Source organism: Thalia democratica, chromosome 5 (genome assembly GCF_965202585.1).
Source record: "Thalia democratica chromosome 5, ktThaDemo2.hap1.1, whole genome shotgun sequence".
In the NCBI taxonomy this organism is placed as follows: domain Eukaryota; kingdom Metazoa; phylum Chordata; class Thaliacea; order Salpida; family Salpidae; genus Thalia; species Thalia democratica.
This window is the reverse complement of record NC_139169.1, coordinates 56,814,937-56,824,075: the sequence shown is the minus strand read 5'-3', so window position 1 is coordinate 56,824,075 and position 9,139 is coordinate 56,814,937. Positions and strand designations below refer to the sequence as shown.

At 27.0% G+C, this 9,139-nt stretch overlaps 1 non-coding gene across 1 annotated transcript; it reads left to right on the top strand.

Moving 5' to 3' along the window:
* The first annotated feature begins 128 nt into the window (after window positions 1-128).
* On the top strand, window positions 129-277 carry LOC145837324 (U8 small nucleolar RNA). The gene has a single exon (XR_014369961.1). It is a non-coding gene; the product is annotated as a U8 small nucleolar RNA (small nucleolar RNA).
* The last annotated feature ends 8,862 nt before the right edge of the window (window positions 278-9,139 follow it).

Here is a 9,139-nt window from a genome sequence, read left to right as displayed (position 1 = left end):
CTGAAGAAAATTTTAAATTCTCTTTCACCTTCGTGAGTGACGAAAAGTTCTAGTGTATTATGACGTCACAAGCAAATGCTCACTTGCATACAACAAAACATTAACAAACAGTTGACTGTAAAAATTACTCTTCAGTATGGGTGATCCTTACCTGCGTCTACTCAATTAGTAGACCAGTAAGATCATCAAATGATGACTGCGGTATGATGATTCTCAAATGAGTTAAAATTCACCGCGCCTCAATTGGAATCGCAACTCCGATTGAGGATTGTCTGATGCTGGCCACAACTGAAGGGTTTTTATCTTTTGAGAAAGATTTTTGATTAACAATCTCTTATAATACACGAAGTAAATAAAAACTGCTTTGTCTATTTCTTTTGGGACACATTCAAAATCCACCCAGTCAAATTCGAGAACCGCTTAGCGATCGAGGGATAGGGGTAACAGTGTTAGTGATAAATATATAAAGAAAAAATGCAAACAATGTATAAAATAAATAGAGAAAATATTTATTCAAGAGTCTTTATTTTTTGGGAAAGATATTTTATAAAACGAAAAGTATTCCAAAATCATAGTCCACAAAAAATTTTCACTAAATAAAAAAGTAAAAAAACTTTAACTGCATTTTTTTCAAAAAAAAATCATAATTTTAAACAATGTAAAAATAAACGTTCAAAGATTAAAAAAGCAATAATATAAGAATTAAGTTTTGTCTAAAACCGCCCTTTATTGTAAAATACTAAAAAGTAATAATTAAACACAACTTTTATACTATTTTAAAAACGTCTAGTTATGAAGTGTTAATTTAAACTTGAGTTACAAAATTTAAAATTTGCATAAAGTTAGTTTTATTGATACTTTGTTCGACTAGTTTATTATTTTCCTAATGCTGTGTTTTTTTGAATGTTTTATTAAACAGTTTTACAATAAATAACCAAATCAAAAGTTTATGTCGAAGTAAAACTGTTGTAATTTTAGTATATTATATTGTATCATTAGGGTTACAAATATCATTTACTGTAAATAACATTTTACATTAATCTGTAAAAAAACAATATTATTAAACTTGACGTTTAAATTGAAACTTAAATTGTAGTGAAGCCTTTTTAATTCAGTAACAAAATATTTACTTCATATATCTAAAAATTAAATCAATTTGTTAAAAGGCAGGTATATTTTTTATTGTCTGTTTAAACTATAAATTAATATCTATTTAACTTCGAATACTTGTATTGATAAAGCTAACGTAAATTTTAAATTAAGTGTATAATTACTACTTTTGTGTATAATTAGAGCTTAACAAACTTTTGATAACTTAATTTGTACTTAATTATCTTAAACTATTTAAAAATTGAACATAGAACAAATTTATTTTAATATTTACTAGTCCAGTGCTTTTCAATAAAACTTCTAGTCGAAAGTTTCAAATATATCTTTGCTATAGTTGGCAAACAAATGCAAAAAGACTTGGTCATAATCTGCTACTTATTTTTAGTATATTCTCGACCAGCAAAATAGAGCTTTTTAATAAACTATTTTACGCTTTTCATCTCTAAAAGTAAAGTTGGTAGCTTCTAAAGAAAAAAGAATAATATTATATTACTTTACAGGAATATATTTGTGAAAATACTAAGATAACACATACAGTTTAAGATGTTGAAAAATTAAAAAAAGTCGATAGTTTTGTTGCTTCTTTAGTCTCTTTTCAAAGTGAAATTAAACGCTTGTGCAAAACAACCTAAACAAAAATAAATAGTTGTACGTGTGTATGTCAATCCTAAAGTTTTTTTTTTTCTTTGGTTATTTCAGATTATTTCACAATGCTTATACGCGGGCATATTGCGGCTCTGAAAGCAAAAATGCGCCCTGCCAGGTACTTTTTAGCAAAACGTTCTTTATTATAACAAAAAAAAAAAGGTTTTGAAGTAAAAACTAACATTTAGGCCCTTAAAGTAATAACTAGTAATAGCTAGTAGAGCTTTATTATTGCTTGTTTTGTCACAGTTTGGTATGAATAGAATTTATTACCGATTGGTGCAACTGTTTTAGATGCTGAAGCTCGCGAAAAATTTTCTCTAAATAAAGTGGCCCGACAGCAACCAATTCTAGGAAAGCTGGCCCGTTGCTTACTAAAGGATTCCGATCCCTGCGTCGATATAAACTAAAGAAGTCTACTTGTTTTATTGAAAAATACTAGATTGTGTATAAAATCTTATAAAAGTGTTTTTTAACCTTCTATTACCAGCAAAAATTATAATTGTGTGTAATAAACAAAATCACTAATTAAGACTTTTATTATTATTTAAATAAGCTTAACACTCAGTAAAATGAACAATATATTCAATATAAAAAAATATATACAAAATCATACAAAAATATTAATTAGAAACTAAAGAGTATTAGTTTATTATGACGTTTTATTTTCGATTTCGTTTTAATGTTTTTTTATAGTAATTAGTAACATAAAAATTAACTGAACGAGTAACAATGAGATTTCTAATATTACATAACCTCATCGTTTGCGCTATTGTAGCGACGCTTTTCTTTAGTGAAGAAAAAATTATTAGCAGCTCATCGAAAGCTCTTGAAATAGATGCAAAATACGAAGAGTCACTAACGGTGGAAAACAGAATTATCCATTTTCTTGACAACTTTATTGAAAATGACGAAGAAATCATCAGAGACAGTTTTCTACAAAAAGTAAAATTTTGGTCAAGACCTCAAAAACAGAAAAGGAAAACTATTTTTACTCAACTAGAGAAAATATATGATCAAAAGATATCCAAGTTTTTAGGAAACGATTATGGGGTTCTGTTGGTAGCGGTTTATTTTTCTATAGCAAAGGTTTCATTGAAACACATGTGAGTTAATGCTTATTGTTTAAGTTGGTCAACACAACTAACTTATTGAAATTTTTTTATCTACAAAACTTAAATTTTCCCGATATGACTCGAGCTTGTTTGTTTTAACCAAAATGTTACATACAGAACTTTAGGAAACATTAAAGTTAAAAGATTTTTTTTATAAACACTTGAAAACTAAATTAAAAGTGTAAATAGTTTGGTTAATTCTATTTACTAATATTGGATAGTTTGGTTTTAGTTTAAAGGTGATATAATTGGATAAAACTTGTAACTGCAAATCTAAAATACAGAGTAGCAACGATTAAGAAGAAAATAAAAACATTTCCTTTTTTAACCATGTTAAAATAAATCTATTTCATGAGCTAGTCTAATTTGTGCAAAAATTTAACTATAATAGTCTAAATCAGCAATAGATCACAAACTGTTTACAACTCGTTAGGTAGTAGATAAAACTTGAGAAGTAATGAGAGCGTTTTATAATTTTGATTATATCATTTAAGATCAATACTCTTATTACAAAACTATTTAAAATGTTTACAGGTTTGTTGCTATGTATTCTATGATTAGGAAGGTAACACAACTTGGCTTTTTTGAACCAGACAAACTTGAATTTGTTGTCGTAAATCATTCCGGTTGTATAAGAACTGCACTGCTATTTGTTAAAAAAACAGTCAAAGCTGCTGGTTCATATTTGAGCGTGAAAGTACTGCAGTTCTTATTGGTGCTTCTTAACTACATCATTTTATTTTTGGTAAGTTAATGTTGTTTTTCACTTGTTATAGATTATATGTTGAGCATAGTTGCTTAAGTGAAAATTCTATATTTCTAACATTGTTTTGACCTAGTAAAAGTAACCGTTTGCATCAGCCTTACCAACAAAGTTTTAATTTTTAAAGTAAAAAATAAATAACTTAAATAAAATTCTAATTATTTAGTGCATTAGTCAAAGATGTAGCTAACTTAACAATGATAAACTTTAGGAAAAATTTTTGGAACGACAACCTGAACGTGAGGAAAGCTATGTTGTAACAGATAAAGAAAATGATCATGTTGATGAAAATGCTATCTCATTGGTCACAGAAGAAAAACCGGCAAATAAGATTGAAGATAACATCAAAGATTCAACAGGTTACTTACAAACTTGGTTTGAAGTTTTTTATTTGTTTCTGAAGTTTATAAGTGAATCATTATTTAATTAAAAACGTTTTAGTGAACTGTTACCAAGTTAAACTAACTTATTTGTTAAAATAAACTGTTGAAGTTTTTTTTTAAGTAAATTTCTTAAAGTAAATAGTAGAGAGTTTTGATATCTAGTTGATAATTTTTTGTTTTTTTAATTGTAAAAATTTAAATAAAATAATTAATTTTAATTGCAAAAAACTAGAAAAGGGCTTAATTTATTTGTATAAAACTACAGAAGCAAAGTCAAAAAAAGAGACTTCATCTACTCTAAAGCAAATTCCTCATTTTACACTTGAAGGTATATAATATTTTTAGTTAAAATTAAAATCGATAAAAACTTGCTTAAAACAAATTAAAATACTAAAATTTTCGTATACACATTCACAGTTGACTATTTTAAAAATCTTTTAATAGTTTAGTTACAAATTAAAATAAATTGTGAAGGTAAACATATATAGCATGGCAATCTTTTTATATAAACAAAACAGACTTGGGACTCAATTACGGCTATCCGATGATCCAATCTAGCTCAGAATTTTCTAATCAGATCTCAGACGAAGATGATGAGCTAGATGATGAGAGTTCTAATGATGAGCTAGATGATGAGGTAGATGATGAAATAGATGGTGAGGTAGATGATGAGGTAGATGATGAAATAGATGATGAGGTAGACGATGAGCTAGATGGTGAAGTAGATGATGAGCCAGATGACGAAAGTTCTGATGATGAGTTAGATGATGAGCTAGATGATGAGCTAGATGGTGAAGTAGATGATGAGCTAGATGACGAAAGTTCTGATGATGAGTTAGATGATGAAATAGATGGTGAGGTAAGTGGCGAGGTAGATGATGAGTTAGATGATGATGATGTAGATGATGAGAGTTCTGATGATGAGTTAGATGATGAAATAGATGATGAGGTAGATGATGAGCTAGATGATGAAGTAGATGGTGAGGTAGGTGATGAGCTAGATGATGAGGTAGATGATGAGGTAAATGATCAGGTAGATAATGAGCTAGATGATGCGGTAGATGATGAGCTAGATGATGAGCTAGATGATGAAGTAGATGGTGAGGTAGGTGATGAGCTAGATGATGAGCTAGATGATGAAGTAGATGATGAGGTAGACCATGAGGTAGGTGGTGAGGTAGATGATGAAGTAGATGGTGAGAGTTCTGAGTATGAGTTAGATGATGAAATAGACGGTGAGGTAGATGACGAAAGCTCTGATGGTGAGGCGGATGAGAGTATGTAAACGATGAATTTGCATAAGAGTAAAAGGAAAGAAATTCATAATTATACATATAAAAAATCGCTAAACACAATAAAATCATAAATTTATAGTTTTAGTTTTGTTTATTACATAACAACTAAACTGATAGCTACAAATAACTTCACAGATAATTTTTTAGATATATTTACTGAATTTTTTTTTTTGTTTTTTATTTAACACATGTTTTTTTTTTTTTATGTTTGTATAATTGCTTGTGTTTCTTTTAGACAATTGGTTATACTAATATACTAAAAAACATTTTTTTTTGAATATTTTTTAAAACGATCGGCAATAAAAAAATGGTTTTTGATAAAGTTTTAAAGTGTAAATATTTCTGACTTGTAACGACTTTGATACCTTAGAAATAAATAACAAACTCTTAAAATTTCCTATAAAAGTAAAACAAATTTTCTTACATATACACAAAAAAGAATTATAATGCTAACAGCGTTATAACTATATTAGAGTAAACATAGAAAAATGTGGTTTCTTATAAAAGCCCAAAAAATGTAAAACTAAAACTTTTAACGACAATAATAAAACAAAATAACACTATTTCTTATCTTATTAGCTGAAAAATTTGATATTGTAAGGCAAAAACATAAAAATAAACTTTATATATATATTTCATGAACTTTGTTTAAAATAGATTGTCAGGGAAAAGGGAATTTTTTAAATAACTTTTATAAAATTGAAAAAAAATAAAAATTTGAAAAAAAAAATATATGTAGCTTTTCTAAGTCAAAAATCTTTGTACATTTTCAATCATTAAAAAGAAAATTTTGTCAGTTTTACTAGCTAAACTGTTTAGTCATACGAATTCAAATTATCTATTTTCTTTTTCGAAAGGTAAACTACAATGATAACTATTTTTCGTAATCTAAATTTCAAAAAATCTTTAGATTATTAATTTTTTGAAAAATTATAAGAAGCCCTTAAAATGTATTTTGTAACAAACTAAATTGATGTTTTGTTTACAAATCAAAACTTATCTTTTTATAAAGTTTTTAGTAGCTTTTTCCTAGCATTAAGTATTTAGTTAATTTTTTGAAAAAAACCGAATTCATACAGACACTATCGTCATACTACAATATGCTACAATAATTATTCTTAAGTTACTACCATCTGAATGTTAGAACGTCACATCGGCAAGAAAAATAAAAGTTTGTATATTTATAATACTTGAAATCATTAAAACAACATTGTAAAAATAAGTAGTATTTATATTATTAATACGTTAAAAGAAATGAAAAATTAAGCAACGTACAAAGCAATGTTTAAACGAGCCCAATTAAAATACAATAGTCGTTTTTTACGTTAAAAACTGCAAGTTAGAATAAAAAAATGAAATTATTTTGTTTTAAATTGGAAATCTAAAAAAAATTGATTTTATATTTTGTTTAAAACCAAACCATTTAGTTTAAACTGATCTGCCAATTTTTATCTAATGTTTCTGTTGTACAAACACTTTTTTTTTCAGAGAATATTAAAATTACTAAACTGCTAACATATTAGATTAAGGTTTAAAAAATGTTCGCTAGTTAAATTGAATTTCTTTTATATAATTCTGTGAACCTGTTCCTTTAGAACAGCGATTCTTAATCTGGAGTAAATTTCCTTGCTTAAGAGGGTAAATTTTCTCTAAATAAACATTTCAAAAAGTGTTACAGAATAAGAATTTTACATGAATTTGTTGTTTTTAGACTTAATTTTATTTAAATTTTAGAAAAATTGAGGCAATATTAGCAAACTTATAGATTTGTCAGTTCGAATGCTTAAATATTTTTTCCATTTCGAAAAAGAAATTATTAATCAGTTTTATTTGGGGATAAATTTTGTAAATACCTTTATAAAAGGGTAAAAAATGAGAAAAGGTTAAAAACCACTCTATACCAAATACAGTCGTGAATTTAAATAAAAAACACAAAAAGAGCACAAGCTATTGTTTACTAGTTTTCAAAGTTTGATGGTTTGTATGTATAAAAAATTATAAAATAAAAAATAGTTTTTTTAGTCAGACTTGCTATATTCAAAGAAAAATATAAAAAATATACCACTTTTTTTATTGGTTTCAGCACCACTAATACTAGATCAATACATCAAACAGTAGGTCAACATTAAAGATTTCGTTTGCAAGCAACTTCAACTCATCAATTGTTATATTCAAGCTTGTTAAATCACTCTTACATACGTCCTTAAACCGTAGTTTTGGGCGACTTCGGTTGCGTTTGCCAACGACCCTATACAACAGAGACTTGGGATTCGCTCTTCACCCACCTTCAATGACCAAGTCAGCGAAGCCTGCACTTACTGAAGGTAAAGTACATTTTGGTAAGATTTGTACGTCTCAATACTTCCTCGTTAGTGATCTTTTGTTGCTATGCTATTCTATGGAAACGACAAAGGCATCATAGGTGGATTTTGTTGATTTTCTTCTTCTGCACGCTAAACAAAGTCCATGTTTCGCTACTGTATAGCAGATTACTGCATACACAGGAACAATAAACGTTAGCCTTAGTAAAAATGCTTAACTTTTTATTAACCAAAACTCTTAGTGTCTAACGAGCAAAACTAAGATAATAAACAAATAGTAAACTAAAAGTATGATATACATCTCAATCTCAATTAAAGTATTAAAAACCTGTCGTAAAGTTTTATAATAGTTGAAACTTCTATAGTTTCTTTGATAAATAATGTTTCATGTATTACCTTATCTAATATTTATTCAATTTAATAACAAAATAATTAATAACTTAATTTGGTCATGGGTAACGAATTATCCCTGAATCATAGAAGATTATTCAATAAAATTCTAACATTTTGAAAACTTTACAATTTTATATTTTGAGCAAACCTGGAGTTGAGCCTAGATTGTGTTCTAAAGACATGTGCGTCTTGCATTTTATTTCAGGAAACTCATCACTGTATTCGGCGGATGGGATGCCGACAATAACACTTTGAGCCCAGTATAATCTTATGAGGTTTTTGCTGACAAATGGACATCAGTGCCAAGAATGATCAAAGCTAAACATGATCACAACTCAGCTGCTGTAAAAGACAAGTATAATATTATTGGAGGTTTTTCGAATATTTGTGAAGTTTTTGAAAATTTTTTGAAAAAGTTTGTGGCCTTAAATAAACCTTTTCATGCCGATTAAGTTGTCTACAAATAACAAATTTATACTAACTCAAGAATTGAAATCATCAATATGTTCTTATGACGATCGTACAAATGAATGGTTTGAAGAACCATTTGAATTAACAAAAGATCTTTTTCGTGTGTAAAAATACCTTGGTACTGAAAACACAATTATAGTTGAACTATTTTACTTGTATAGACTACCTTGTGTAAATACTTTAAAGTTGACGAACTTTTATACTTTTTTACGTCTCAATTTTAGTTATTTTTTTATTATGATTAAAATTAAGTTCAAAAAATAATTTAAATATAGTATTAGATTTGTTTTTGAACTAGTATATTTATTTTTAATTTTAACAATATCAACTTATTTTGGAGGAATTTGAGATTTTTAAGGAAATATCTTATTTTAATGATTACTTATAATGTAGTTTTTGTGGTTTAATAAAAGGAACGTTTATAAATTTTTGAAAATTATTTAGATTTCAAATTTTGAGCTAGAATAAAGGTAGCATATTTTCGTTGTTTTGATTATTAAATATTTTAAACAACTTTTAACATTCTTATATATTGCATTCTTACATTATGATAGTTTTTGCAAACTGAATGTAGTACTCAGATTGTTTTTCTTTAATAATTTAAGTAGTTTCTGAATTATGTTTTACCTATTTATAAAGTTTT